General features: G+C 44.6%; 1 protein-coding gene across 3 annotated transcripts in view; it reads left to right on the top strand.

Moving 5' to 3' along the window:
• Nucleotides 1-1,871: 1,871 nt before the first annotated feature.
• OTUD7A (OTU deubiquitinase 7A) overlaps nt 1,872-15,482 on the top strand; it is a 360,750-nt gene continuing 347,139 nt past the window's right edge. For 2 of the 3 annotated variants that reach the window (XM_053223657.1, XM_053223655.1), the window contains exon 1: nt 1,872-2,073. The gene's annotated coding sequence lies outside the window, so the exon portion shown is untranslated. Of the gene's footprint in view, nt 2,142-15,482 lie in introns of all 3 variants that reach the window. The other variant, XM_053223656.1, reaches the window with a different exon arrangement.

Here is a 15,482-nt window from a genome sequence, read left to right as displayed (position 1 = left end):
TTCCAAATGTATTCTCCCATTCCATAGGTGGCCTTTTCGTTTTGTTGACTTTTTCCTTCACTGTCCAGAAGCTTTTTACTTTGATGAAGTCTGAATAGTTTATTTTTGCTTCCCCCCCCCCATTGTCTCAGGAGAAATCTCCAGTAAGAAGTTGCTGCAGCTGATGTCAAAGGGGTTCCTGCCTGTGTTCTCCTCGAGGATTTTAATGATTTCCTGTCTCACATTTAGGTCTTTAATCCATTTTGAATTTATTTTGGTGTATGGTGTAAGGAATATTACTCAGCCATAAAGAATAATGAAATCTTGCCATATGCAATGACGTGGATGGCACTAGAGAGTATTATGCTAAGTGAAACCAGCCAGAGAAAGACAAATACCATATGATTTCACTCATATGTGGAATTTAAGAAACAAAACAAATGGACATAGGGAGAAAAAAGAAGAGAAAAACCAAGAAACAGACTCTTAACTATAGAGAACAAAGTGATGGTTAACAGGAGAATTGGTTGGGGGATGGGTTAAATAGGTGATGGGGATTAAGGACTGCAACTTGTTTTCATGAGCACCAGGTGTTGTACGTAAGTGATGAATCACTAAACTCTACACATGAAACTAATATTGCACTATATGTTAATTAGCTGGAACTTAAAAAACTTGGGGGATTAAAAAAAAGAGAGAGGCAAACCTAGATGCTGACTTTCAACTATAGAGAAGAAAATGATGGTTACCAGATGGGATGTGAGTGGGGCCATGGGTTAAAAAAAAAAAAAAAAAGAAAAAATGAAATGAAATGAAATGAAACACAGAAAAACAATAGAGAAAATTAACAAAAACAAAGCTGGTTCTTTTCAAAGGTCATTAAAATTTGTAAAACTGTGCCGGGCTTACCAAGGAAAAAAGACATTGGGCATACTGTAACAATATCAAAAATGAAAGAGGGCTCATCCTTCTTGACTTCATGAACATTAAAAAAAAAAAGAATTACAATGAACAATCTTATATCCATAAATTTGAATATCTCAAAGAAATAAACCAATTCCTTGAAAGACACAACTACCAAAATGTATGCAAGAACAAGTAGTAAAACTAAATGAGTCAAAAAGTCAAATAAATCACTAAACATTATTAAACATATACATAATGTTTAAAACTAAGCAAGTGGTCCTAAAGTAAGAGTAAAATAACAGTTGTCAAGAAACACAAGGGGATGGTACTAACCTGTAACTGAACGCACTAGTTGGAGGAGAGGGGTCTGATTACATACACCCTGAGAGTGATGTGAGAGTGAACAGAAAGCAGTGGGCAGGCCTTAGTATCAGTGACAGGAACCATTCGAAGTGGTGGCATGAAGTATGAAGAGGAAGGCAAGAAATGGGGAAAGGTCAGAACCCTAGTTTAGGAGGCAAAAGGAGCAATTTCGCATTAGAGTGATGCATTGACCCCCAAGCAGGGCTTGGAAAAGGAGCCGAGACAGGATGGGTGAGAGAAAGTTTGGGAAGAGTGAGCAGGCGGTCAGAAATGAGAAAGGTGGACGCACACACTGGGAGGCCAGGGAAGGCAAAGGCAGTCTATTTAAGTAGCTCTTCCTGCAGTCCCCCAGGTGCCAAGGGGCAACGCAAAAGGCGAGCACATCGGCGAGGAGAAACCGTGCAACATTCCGGGAGGTCTAGCCCGGCGCGGACCGTTTCCGCGAGCACGCGCGCTCGGAGGAAGGCGCCGGCGGGTCGGGGGCGGGGAGCGGCGCGCGCTCGTCCACGAGAGGCGGGGGCGGGGCGCGGCAGCGACCGGTGACGTCAGGGCAGGGCGCGCGCCGGCCGGCTGCGGGCGGAGCCGGGAGGCGGGCACTGCGCGCGGCCGCGGGCGGAGCGGAGGGGCGCGAGGGGCGGAGCGGAGCGCAGGAGAAGGCGGGGGAGGAGAGGCCCCCGGGACCGCGAGCGGCAGCTGGGGAGGGGGCCGCGGAGCCGGAGAGCGAGCAAAACAGCTGATCTGATTTTCCCTTAAAGCGAGAGAAAATGGAAGTCGGGTAGCGGCGACTGCGGCGCTGCAGGCTGGCGGAGCGGAGCGGCGCGGCAGGTGAGACGGCGCTGGCCGCGGTGCTGCTGGCGGCGGCGGGGCCGGGGCCGCGGACGCGGAGGAGGCAGGTGCGCTGTTGGAGAGCGGGCGCCGGGTCCCTCCGCGCTTCGCGGAGAGGCAGGTGGGCTCAGGCACAGGGGGCGACCGTGGGGCCAAGGCGCAAAGGCACAGGGGGCGCGGGGGTCGCGGGCACCGCGCAGGGCTCGCGGCGCGCTGCATTGCGGGCTCCGCTCTGGACCCCGCGGGCGCCGGCTCCGGCCCGACGCTCGTCTCCTAAGCAGGGCGCGGCGCTCCGGCTGGGTCGGGGCCGGCATCTCCTCGGGCCCCCTTAGCTGTCTGCACTGGAACGTGATGACAGGCGTGAGGGGACCGGCCCCTCAGTTCGTGTGGGCGCGCAGGGGGTCCCGCGGCGCCGGCAGACTCCCAGGCACGGTGGGGCCCCAGAGAAGCGCGTGAGGCCGCTAGCCGGGTGCCCGGGCTGTGGCTGCGTGGGCCACCGTGGCCCGGCGCACCGCCCGCTCCTTCGCTTGCTCCTCTGGGTCTGGCTGGACAGCAGGGGAACCGTTAATGCAATTTGGCTGTGAACCCCGGAGGCCTTCCCTAGTATCTTCTCACTGGAGGGGAAAAAAATTGCCTCTGTTGTGCTTTAAGTGCTCCTTTAAATTTGAGAAATGTCAGTGATGTCATCATTAACAAAAACTTTCCTTCATTGGACACAACCTCTCAAGTGTACCCTCCTCCCGGTGCAGCTATTGCAGCCCTTTGAGAATCTTTGTAATAAAATGGATTTGCTTTTGCTTTCTAAACTCAACAGCATTACAGAAATGAAAACGGATTTTATTTTTATTTATTGGCTTGAGAATCAATAGATTTGAGAGTAGCTGAAAGGAAACTTGTTAGATCCTGGTGGATCTGGGAATCGCTTCATCCACACCACAAGGATCCACGGGAAAGTGTCATGCATGATACTTACATGCTTATTGCCTTGCCTTATCTCTGTAAATGAAATGAGCTGTGAGATGAAAAATTTTGTAAAAGATATTATATTTGATGTGGCAGATGATGTGTCCAGGAAAAGGTGGACAGTGTGGCGTAAATTTTTATAGGCCTTGATTGCTTCAGGAGAATCTGTAGGTTTTCTTCCTTCAGCACCCCCCCCCCCCCACACACACACCCTCCAGGATGGGTCTGGGAGCAGCCTGCCCTGGGGAAAGGAGTGGCAGCTTTTGTAGGGTCCTCCCGGCCTTTCATTTTCCTACTGTAGCAGCTGTGTGTCCCACCAGCCTCCAAGGCCAATTCAGCACCAGGGAGGGTGGAGAGAGTGCAGAGGCTGGAGACCTACCAGCCCAGCACACCAAATTTTGCGGGAATTTCCCCCCTAAATGCAAGCAATAGGCCATTATTCTTGTGTATGTGTGAGCATTCCATTAGTACTGGTTATTGTGGTAACAAAAGTAAGCAAGTTCCCCAGATAGTCTGCATATCTACTTAAGACTATCATATCGAAAGGATATTCAATAAGGGACAAAGTATTGACATTTTTGTATTTAATAATTAATGACTACCCCTAATTGCTTAAAATAAGCATGCCTTAAATTATTAGTGTGATCATATTGGATCTGTAAAGAATTTAATACCATATGCCATGTAAAAGTTTGAGTCTGATCAGGAATGTGAAGCTTTGAAACCCTGGATGGGAGTGAAGGAAATCAGGAAGCAGTGGTTTACTTTAGGGTGATGTTCAGGATGGCAGTGGAGAGGACCCATTGCTTCATGGAGTCTTGCCAGGTGTGGGTCTCAGCCTGGATCTTATATGGCAGGTGTCCCCTTAGGAAGTGACTGCTGAGGGCCTTAGCCCTAGTGGAGACTAGCAGTGGAATTGTCAAGAAGCTGAACTGTCTGTTCTCACCTTGTGGATAAGGGAAGGAGCACCACTCACCGAAGCAAGCAATGTGTCCATGGCCTCTCACCTCTTGGGAGTTGCCAAATGTATTCACAATGGCAAGGCCGGATGAGACAGGAATGTAGCAGAATTGTCCCCTACTTTTAGGTGACTTTGGTCTCACTGCATGTAGCTGCTTTAGAACTTGAGCTCTTTGGGCATAGCTGAGTTTTTCCTATAATTGAAGTATTTCCAGTTATTACGTGGAATAGTATGAACATTTTTTTTAGGCTCCGAGCTATGAACTCTTTAGAAATTGAGACTGTGAAACCATTCTGTCCACATATCCATTGTTTTTAACCTGTAGACCTGTGAAAATATTTATCATAATTTTTTTTATGTAACTCACCACAGTATTTTAAAAATACAAATGTGTTTCCAACAATTATTAAGTATATGTCACTTATTTCTTAAAACATTTCAAAATCAAGCATTTTAAAGCCTTTTCATCCCATTTGTATGCTTAGAGTATCACGTGTTCTGTTTCAAAAAAGCCAAAATTGCCTTGCTTTTCTTTTTGCTCCCTTTGGATCTTAAGGTCATTTACTCCTGTCTTAGGCCCACAGAATAAAGGCTGAGTCAGCTCCTGCAGGACCAGCAGGGGGCGTGCTAAATGCATGTTGGCAAACCTCTACCTGAGCTACCTTGGGAGAGGGGGATGACCAGGTTGGGGGTGTGTGTGGGTGTGTGCATGTGAGTGTGCGCCTGTGTGCACCGCCACTCCGTGTGCCTGTAGCCTAAGGGATGGAGATTAAAGGAAGGATGGGCAAATTACTTGAATAGCCAGAATTTGTGGCCTTCCAAAACACAGGCCTCCCTCAAAGAGGCAGAGAGATTGCTTTAACTTTAAGTGCTTCTGATCTTTGGAGAGTGGCAGTTGGTTCTAGTCTGAAGATTCAGTGCCTTCTCAGACCGCAGAAGGGAGAGTGTTGGCTTGGGGAGGATCTGCTGGCCTCCTAGAACTGCTGGCCTGCATCATGGTCCTGGTGAGCACGTTAGTGCCAGCCAGGACAGCAGGTGGAAATGCCACCAACTCCCTGTAAAGTTTCCTCTTGGGTTTGACTCCTATTGACATAAACCCTAGGACCCTGTGTCTGTGGCACTTCCCGAAGGCTTTATTTACCTGCCTTACCAGGGTTATTGGCCTCAGGATTTCTATCATGGAATAAAGCAAATGTTTATTCACTGTACATTTATTTTCTCATAGAAAATGGAAACAGAAGAGGCAACTGTGCTTTTTGCTTAAATGTGCTTAATCGAACTTCAAGCATGTGCAGGTTTTTCATCAGCAAGTTCCCTGGGAGGCTTCTCCTTGGAGGAGCTGAGCTGCTGCGTGTATGTCATCTTGCTCAGCTGGGATGGGTGTTTCCCAGGGCTTTTGTGATCACTGCAGTGTGTAGAGTGATACTGAGAACCAAAGACTCTTCTCTCTTTCCCAGGTTCCTCCTGGAGCCCACATGCAAAAGGGAAACAATAATGCCTTGAAGGGAATAGACTTTCTACTAGAGAACTATCCAAATGCTATGACTGGATATTTATTTATACATTTTCTATCAAAAATGCATGTTAAACTGAATTATTGATTTCAAAGGGGCAAATGAGAATAATTTGTTTTTCAGCTTTGTGCTGAACCATGCTCTTTGCTTGGAGCTCTCTAAATGGCTATAGGGGGATGTGCCCCTAGATAAAATAACAGGTTGACACCTCATCCCTTTAGAAGAAGTCCATCCCTGAGGATGACCACAGAACATCCTACTCAAAGAGAACCCTGAGATCCACAGGCATTTAAGTGGAAATAAAACATGCTGGTTTCTATTGGTAATAAAGCTAATTTGAAAATATTTTACCTCTGAAAGTTGGAGGTAGAGTTTTATTTGCCCTTGATTAGTCTGCTGTCTCCCAGATAGTCTTTATGTCTAACCCAGAATAAGATGGCCTTAACACAGATGAGAGAGAGTAGGCAAGGTGGGAGCCACTTTCGCCGCACTTTGGGGATAGAGTTCTTTATTGTTCACGGTAATAGACTGGAAAAGTGGGTTGAAAATAAGTCTTTAAATTCTGAAATTGAGAGAAAGCCTGGACGCAGCCTTTTTACCTTCCTGTGTTGCGGCGCTGTGTTTAGCTGGCTGGTTTGTGATTATATCTCTTGACCAGAAAGTGGGGTGGAAGGATAAAAACCCTTCACTTACTCCCACATCAGCCACAGTTGACCACCCTGGAGAAGGCACAGCATGGTCATGCTCTAGAATCCTTATGGAAAAAGGAGAGAGCTATCCTCATGTCTCCAACACCTTATCTAGTAAAATCACTTTCTTGCATGAAACCCCAGTCCTTGCTATTATAGATTTGCACTGCCCACCAGTGCGTATTCTGAGAAGTCAAATTCACATTGATGCTGATGGAAATTCTAAATTCATCTCCCTTGGTTTCAGCAGTAAGTCTAAAGTAAACTCATTTTCTAGGTTTGAATGATTTTGAGTCTCCTTCCAGGGAAATATTTTCTATTTAAACTCAGTTTACTCTTACATAGTTTTCCTTATAAATATAATGGAAATTTGATGTCTGGATGAATATGTCTGAGCAGGATGTGGTATTAATATTGGTATTTATATTTGTGAAATGTAAAATGAGACCTTTGCAATTAATTTCCTTTTCTGTTCCATGTTTCATTCAATTGTTTTATTAAGTTACTGCAGTTTCACATGGCGCTAATGATTGGTGTGAATAAACCACCTACCCAACCCTTGGTGAGATTAGATTAAGTTTCTTAGTTATGAGACAACAGCTTGAGAGTTGGACCCAGAGAAGGCAGACGTTTTGAGCTGGAGCAGATACCTCAGGTCCTGTCCCTGCCAGGTTGAGCCTTACTGCCTCTGAGAAGACCTTGATCTGCTGCCCTTGGGCTGACACATCCATGATTTACCTCAGTCATCTCTGTGCTTCCATTTTAGGAATTGTCCATCACATGGGGCTCTCCTGGTTCTTAAAGTAAGCTCAGGGTTGGCTTGCATGTCGAGGAAGTGACTACACAATGCCCCATGTCCTGGACATGATGTGCCCCTTGTTTTGCAACCCACCCCCAACCCCAAGCTGAATTGTACCCTTTTATCTTGGGGATCCAGAGGCCATGGTGATCATCCATTTCCCTACAGTTTCTCTAGTGATGATTTGAAGTTTGGAAAGAAATGTATATTATTAAAGTATTGAGAATTCATCTGCATGTGTAATATTTCATACCTTTTAAAAAAGGTCTTCTCACTTTCAAGGTGTACATAGTTAACTTTCTCTTTTTAAAATATATGAATTGGATATTTTTTTTGCCAGTATTTTAAATTACATCATGCTGACTCTTGAAGGAATCACCTCTGAGCAATAAAAATAAGTGGGACAAGTTGCCAACTCTGACTTGGACAGGGTGACCAGCTGTGTGACCTTGGGCACAGCCCTAGGCCGCCCCCTAGGAGAGAATATCTGCTCTGCTCCTTCTACAGGCTTTAGGTCAGGAGCAGGTGGGAGTGTATGCAATGAGTTCTTAAATCCTAAGGAGCCATCAGTTGTTCCAATAAAAGGAATCGGAGATGGAGTATGTCTGTCTCAGTCATCACTAGCCCAGTTTCTCTCTCTTGTCGGTTGATGGATTTACAATTTGTACTTGTAACTCAAGGCATTGCTTGGTTGAATTTGCTTTGTGTTTTTTGTAGAGGAAGAAGGAGGCCTCAGTAAGGATAGATAGCCTCCTATGACTTAGTGATTTTTACAGTTTATCTACAATTGTGATCCAGCTCTGTTAAAAATACTAAAGGGAATTCCTCTAAATCCAAATAAATCACAAACTTCCTCCAAATTGGGCTGTGTCTCCTATATCTTGGGTGTTGCTGAGCCCCCAAGGGCTCATTGGATGATTACAAAACACGTTTTCTTACTCTTGGAATTGATGAAAGATTAGTCGCTTTCATGAACAATTTGGGGATGGGGGAAAGGAAAGAGAAAAGCATTCCCAAGGTGGAGTTCTGCCAGTCAGTGTCAGTGAGGGGCACTGACTGTGACCTGAGATCCTGACAGCGTGGCTAGTCCTGGCATTTACCCCTGTCGGGAGTGTGTGGCCAGATCAGTGTCTATACCACTCTCCCCACCCTGAACATGCTCCCTTGTAAGACCTGCTGGCACTCTCAGAACAAATCTTTGGGCCCTGAGACCATGGAGTATCCCTTGTCTTTGGCATTGACAGTGGCGAAGAAGGGTACAGAGGTTTCTGTGCCATGTCAGGGATGATGCAGTCCCACGTGGAAGGAAGTGGCTCTTTCACAAGCCCTGTCATTTATTAGGTTGAGTTAAAGCTCTGTGACTATTTAACTTGGCACCATGGATGTGCAGTTATTGGTAGGCAAATTAAAATGCCAAACTGGACCTTTGGAGAATCTGTGGCATGGAAATGCAAGGATGGGTTGCAGTTCACATACACTTGACTCTTCTGTTTGTAACGTCTATCTTGTCTGAGGTGCTGATTGGGAACTAAGTCCTGAGTCCTACTTGGTTGGAGGTGGCCAGTTGACTTGGGGTTGTCAGGTGTGGCATGTATTGTCAGCCTGGGCATCTCCTCAGGGTCGTCTGCCTGCACCTGGGTGAGGTAGACAGGGTTTCCTTAGATTTCTTCTACCAAGAGTGACTTATCCCTAGGGGGTTGGGAAATGGGCAAAACAGGGGAAAGGGATTAAGAGGCACATACTTCCACTTAGAAAATAAATAAGTCATGGAGATGGAGAGCACAGCATAGGGAACATAGTCAATAATATTGTAATAACATTGTATGGTGGCAGATGGTGGCTACACTCACCGTGGTGAGCACTGAGTAATGTATACAACTGTCAAATCACTATGTTGTACATCTGAAACTAATATAGCATTGCATGCCAACTGTACTTCAATAATAAAATAAAAACGAATTGACTTATCCTGTGAACAGTCTGGCAGGCAGTGTATTCAGAAATGCATCATCACAAAGGGCATTTAAAGCTTCAGGACCCACCTTGGGAGGGGTTGATATGGAGGATCATTTAGGGTTTAAATGCTTAACATTTAGGGTTTATTAGTAGAAGATTAGTGTATAGTTGCATTTAAATTAGATTCTTTCCATTCCCTCAGAGTAACTGGAGGGCCAGGCTACAAACGTGGACATGAGTGAGTGTCTGTGTGTGGCCTGCCACCTGCCGTGGTAAAGAATGGGTCCAGCCTGCTAGGGAGAGAATTCCCAGCCCAGAGATGTCCTCCTTCTTGATTTATCCCCCACTCTGGGCACCTTCTTTAGGTCTTAGTTTCACATGTAAAATGAAGAAATCTAGCTGCCTGACCTCTGATATCATATTAACTCTATGATTCTGTGCAAAATAACTCCCTAGTTCTAAGTGCTGACTAATCAAGGCCAAGAAAACCCTACTCATTGTTCTGCTAGAACAGATAGGAAAACTGGGATGTCTCTTTGAAACATATGTATCCATTTCTCAGGTGGAGGAGAATTTTAACAAGTGTGTATGTTTTAGAAATGAGTTGTGTGGACAATATTCCTCCTTCTGACCAACAAGTTCATGGAGGAAAGGGTTGTGCATTAGCCCTTAGTACATCTCTGAGGTACTTTGTTCAGAATAGCCTCTCAATTCATGTTTGTTAAATGCATTTAATAGTCCTGTGGGATTAAAATTAAACATTTAATTATTCTTTCTAGAACTGCTTAGCTCCCATGAGTTCAAAAGTATTGTAGTTGAGAATGTGGCTTATGTAAAATTTGAAACATTTTCCAACGTTAGCTCCCAGTTTGGTAGTATGCAAAATAAACAAAACCCAGATTATTTACTGATTCGCTGTAATGGGACCTGCTTGTCATTCAGCAGACGGTACATTCTGAGAAGAGTTATAATTTCATATTTTCCATTATATATATCACATACACTATATGCAGTCTTAGGGAATATTAGCTACATCTGTTTGATAAGACAAATTATTATACTCTAGAGTTTTAAAAAATATCCTCCAGACCTCGCTTTTCCCTGCCTGGGGTTGCAAAGGAGTCGAGAAAAATGAAGTGTTCTATGCCATCCATGCTGCAGAGCAAGGGGCATGGAACTTCAGGACTAACTCCTATTTGGGCCTCCCTCCACATCCTGAAGACTCAGGGCCAGTGACTGTGCTGTCCACTCCTGTTCCCTGCCCTCTTGCTACCTGCCTATGCCTCCTTGATGAGCTCATCCCCCTGCTCTAAAGGGTCCCCATGGAGCTACCAGGACCCTCCGACCTCAACTGTCTGCTGATGAGCAAGATTCCTTATCACCTGCCTTAATGTTATTTCAGTTCTTCAAGAGAATAAGATTGACCCAACTGGCAGTAACAGAACACAGCCATGAGACTGTGATGTTCAGGTCTGTCCCAAAGGTATTGAGAGAGAAACGACATTTCTGGATAAAGTACTGCTGGGAAATTTTCCTTTTAAGTAATTAGCCTTTTCTGTCATTGTTACCTTTTAGTGTCTTTCTTCTGCAAAAGTTGCCCAAGAAGGAATTGAACCACTGTATCCATGATGACAAAGTGAGGGCTCATAGTTAAATGTTGCCATCTCAGCAGAAAGGCCCTTTATCAGAATGGGAAGTCTGTGGCCCTTCCTCCCTGTCCCAAACTCTGGGTGCACTTGCCAGGCACTATGGAGCTCAGGTGTGACACCCTGGAGGACGTTAAGGATAGGCATTACTAAGGAAGGGAATACAGTCTACTATTAACCCTCTGTGGTACAGGAATGCCCAGGGTACCAGACAAGGGAAAGCCAAGTGTTTAAGGTGTGGCTGTGCAGCCTGGAATCAAATCCACACCTCCAGACCCCAAAGTGTGTGCTCTCCATGTCACACTCTTCCTAAGAGGGAGGAGGGGAGGTAGGCACGTTTTCTTATTAGGAGGGCATGTTGGCCACCTGCTCCCTGGTGTGATGGGACAATTCACACAGCTGCCAAGCCTGCTATAGGGAACCCCTATATAGGAACCCCTAGGTTCCCAATGGCCCTACCCGTCAGTTCTTCATGTTGCCCAGGAAGCAGGGAGTGACCTTTTGCTCTAGATTCCTGGTGGCATTCCATGACCAACAGGGAAGGACCTGAGAAAGCACCTCTGGAATGGACACCTGACTGCTCCAGGGGAACTCCATCAAGGGCCTGGGGTGCAGACCTGGGCTAAGCATGGGTGACAGAAGGAAAACTGGGACCCTGCACCATCTTTGGGCAGCTACCAGGGTGATGGGGAGGCCACACATGAAGGCACCCCTTTGGAAGAGTACAGGCAGGGGCCACGTAGCTCCACAGCTGAGGCACGTTCTCCGGGAGCCAGAGCCCTTCAGACCCAGCTTTAGTTTCTTCATCTGCACCATGGGCTGTACTCTGTAAGTTGTGTAAGACTGTACAAACAGAAGAAGTGTTTTTTTTTTAATGTTGCTGTTGTGATCACATGACTCTCAGTGGCTCATAGAGAATGTCCCTCAGATTTTGCTGCTGGATCTGCTAGACTTATGGACCAAAGGTAGGTTGCAGGTCATTTCTCCGGGGATCAGGTATGTGTGAGGCTGCCACCCCATTCTGAGGCCGTCCCATACCCTTCCAATGGATTACTGTTTTCCCCAAATCCCTGGGCTAATGAAACTTGAGGAGCCTGTTTCTTACCCCTCTGCTCACCCTGAGTGTTTGCAGGCACTGGGCCCAGGCCAGCCCCATGAGTGTCAGTCAGATGGATCCCCATGCTGAGGGCACTGAGCAGAGTGGGTCCATGTTAGCCCCTGCCCGGACTGCTCAATGGCCTTGCACTTGCTCTCTCCAGCTACTCCTGTGGGATTCTGCATCTTCAGCATGCTCTGCTTTCATGAGTGCCCACAGGGGAGGATGTGGGCATCTGAATGTCCCGAGAGGAGCCCCTGAGTGCCCAGGCTGGCTTGAGTGAGACAACTCAAGCCCTGGGGGCCCCTGGGGGCCTGAGTCTAGGAGAGGCTGTGCTTTGGGCCTGGACACACTGGGTTCTATATTTGTTGGTGCTGCCCCCTGCAATGAGTCTCCGGCTGAGTCAGGTCCTCTCCCAGCCTCAGGGTCCCCACAGGTGACACTTGCCTCACAAGTGATGGCAGGTCCCAGAAACCTGTTGGCTCCCTATGGCTTCTCTTCCATCAAGACTGAACCTAAGCCAACTGTGCATTAATTCCTTTCCAGTGGAGTTGGGGAGAGGCCAGTCCCCTCGCTGGGGATCTTGGGGACCTTAGTGAGGGTTCTTATTACCCTGATCCTCTGTGTCCTCATCTTGGAATGACAGTGAGTTGGGATACTTCACGGGGTTGTTGCAAGGACTACAGAGGCCAGATGTCAGGTGCTTGCTGTCAACTGTTAGAGGTCCTCTGGGAAAGGGAGGGGGGCTTGTCCAGGAGTTCTGGAGAAGTCTGGCAAGCACCTTCATGAGCTCACAGGTGGCTGTAGACAGAAAATATCCTGGAGCCAGAGAGGGAAATCTAGGCCTTTTGGGCACACATCAAAATTCACTCATGTGCTTTCCTGTTAGGTAGTGCACCAAAGAATCATTCAAACCTTTGTTCAGTGTGCATCACTGATATTAATTTTTAAACAGACTATTGATGAACTTAGTTAATATGGGGGGGGGGAGGAGGGCAAGTTAAGAAGGCAGCCCTGAGTGAGCTTCACTTTGCTCTGGGTGTTTTGAGCATCACCATCTGTTTTGGGGAAACTTATAAAACATGTTCCTTAAGAAATACTGAAATCTAAAAACAAAATAAAAATAATAATAAAAAAAATAAATACTGAAATCTAGAAAGATAAAACTAATACAGAACTTCCCTGATCTGCCCCCGGCATCACCATGCTTCCTGGACATACAGAGAGGCAGAGATCTGGGTATTATGCCATAAAAATAGGCCCGTACTATTTTTGTTCTTTTATTTTTCCTTATTCAATCCTTTTCCTTTTTAATGAAAAATCTGGTATTTGCACAAGTTAAAAGAATTCAAACAAAAGAAGAATATGTAGTAAAATGTGTCATTTTCTAGTCCCAGACCCCAATCTCTCTCTTAGGAGGCACCATTGTTAATTACTCCTGTGTATCCTTCTAGAAATATTCTGTAAATATCTAAGTACATGAACATCTTTTTTTTTATATGTATATTTAAACACATAGGAGCATACAGTACCCATTGTTCTCCATTCTCCTTTTGATCATGTTGGAGATTATTACATTTGTAGTCTATAAATATATGATATTTAAAAAGCACTCATTTAAATTTATTTTTGTTTAATAATGAAGGATTTACTGAATTTAAGCCAAATATGTTATTTCTTACAGTATGAAATTTCCTAAAACATCTCTTTCCCATTTTGAGTAGGTCAGCCTATGATTACCGACATATCCCCAGATTATTCATTGGCCATCCCAGGTAGTCATTCCAGTAGGAGGGTCCACCCTCCGTTCATTCAGCATATGCCATATGGGGAGAAGAAGATGATGTGGATTTGGGGAGCAGCTATAGCCTCATTCAGTTCCTATAAAGTTATGGAAAACTGGAATACAGGTTTGCTAGCCACCTTGTGTTTAATTTGTGTGTGTGTGTGTGTGTGCGTTTACTTTTTTTTAATTTTCTTTCTTATTTTTTTAAAATTTACATCCAAATTAGTTAGCATATAGTGCAACAATGATTTCAGGAGTTGACTCCTTAGTGCCCCTTACCCATTTAGCCCATCCCCGTCCCACAGCCCCTCTAGTAACCCTCAGTTTGTTCTCCATATTTATGAGTCTCTTATGTTTTGTCTCCCTCCCTGTTTTTATATGATTTTTGTTTCCCTTCTGTTATGTTCATCTCTTTTGTCTCTTAACGTCCTCATATGAGTGAAGTCATATGAGTTTTGTCTTTCTCTGACTAATTTCATGTAGCATAATACCCTCCAGTTCCATCTACATAGTTGCAAATGGCAAGATTTCATTCTTTTTGATTGCCAAGTAATACTCCATTGTGTATGTATGTATGTGTGTGTATACATATATATGTCGATATATACCTACATATATGTATAGATAGATAGATAGATAGATAGATAGATAGATAGATAGATACCACATCTTCTTTATTCATCCATTGATGGACATTTGGGCTCTTTCCATACTTAGGCTATTGTTTATAGTGCTGCAGGTGTGCTGTTTAATTTTTTTAATGTTTTTATTTATTTTGAGAGCGAGCGAGCATGTGAGCAGGGAAGGGGCAGAGAGAGGGGGGGAGAGAGAATCCCAAGCAGGCTCCTTGCATCAGCACTGGACTTGACATGAGGCTCGAACCCACTAACCACGACATCATGACCTAAGCAGAAATCAAGAGCTGGATGCTTAACTGACTGAGCCACCCACATGCCCCAGCTACCTTGTGTTTAGATTTGGTATCAACTCCCTGCTGCTTTAAAAGATGACTAAATTGCATGGCCACACTTCCTTCAGTCCTCTCCCAACCCCTCTTCTCCTACCTAGTTTATGCTAGAATTCCCGACATTGCCAAGACGCACACCATTTGCCCTCTCCTAGGTAACCTCAGTTTGCACAGGTCCTTGGTCTTAGTGCAATATTTAAATGTATTCTAGGATCACACGGTATCAGTGCTTTTATCAGTAATTCTAGAGGAATTCTCAAGGGCTTTCTTTTCATTCCTCTTTCAATTATCTGAAGTTCATTATAGAGTTTGTTTTGATCCCCTGTTCCCTTCCCACATGGCTCATGACACCCACCTGCAGAATTCTTGCAAGTCTCAAAATATCTCTTGAAAATGAAAAAAAAAGTGCTCTTGAATATATATGTGAATATAAAATTATTGAGTCACACTAGTCCTCTAAAACTGTATAGAAATATTTCTTCTGTCCTTTAGCACTGAGCATTATTGTGGAGAAATTTGAACTCAATCTGTTTTTGGCCTAGTTGTTCGTATGATTCTTTTAGTTTAGTAATTTCACCAGGCTGTTTCTGGATGCTGATCTTGCTGTATCACTTTCTGTTAAACAAACACAGTATACCCCTTCATTAACAGAGACAAGACACTTTATTTCAGAGGTTTTATTTTATTCTATCATTGACCTTTTTCTGTTAATAATTCAAAAATGTTAATTATATAAGTACTATTTCTTCTGTGTCCTGTCATCTCTTTAATTAACTTGATATTTCATATCCTTTCCATTTTCATTTGCTTGTCTCTTTGGTTGATTGTTTTCATTCTTTTATTCAATTGGTTCTAGTGTGGTTTGCATCCATACCCCATTTATCTTATTTTTTATTTCTCTATTTTTCCCCCAAGCTCTCCTTCTCTTTCTGTCCTTGATTTTTAAAATCTTTTAGGAGAGTGTGGTAGGTAGGATAATGGTTCATCAAAGATGTTGATATTCTCCTGATCCCCAGAATTTGTGAATGTGTC

This window comes from Acinonyx jubatus, chromosome B3 (genome assembly GCF_027475565.1).
Source record: "Acinonyx jubatus isolate Ajub_Pintada_27869175 chromosome B3, VMU_Ajub_asm_v1.0, whole genome shotgun sequence".
NCBI lineage: Eukaryota > Metazoa > Chordata > Mammalia > Carnivora > Felidae > Acinonyx > Acinonyx jubatus.
The sequence above is the reverse complement of the archived record's forward strand: the minus strand, read 5'-3'. Positions and strand labels throughout refer to the sequence as shown.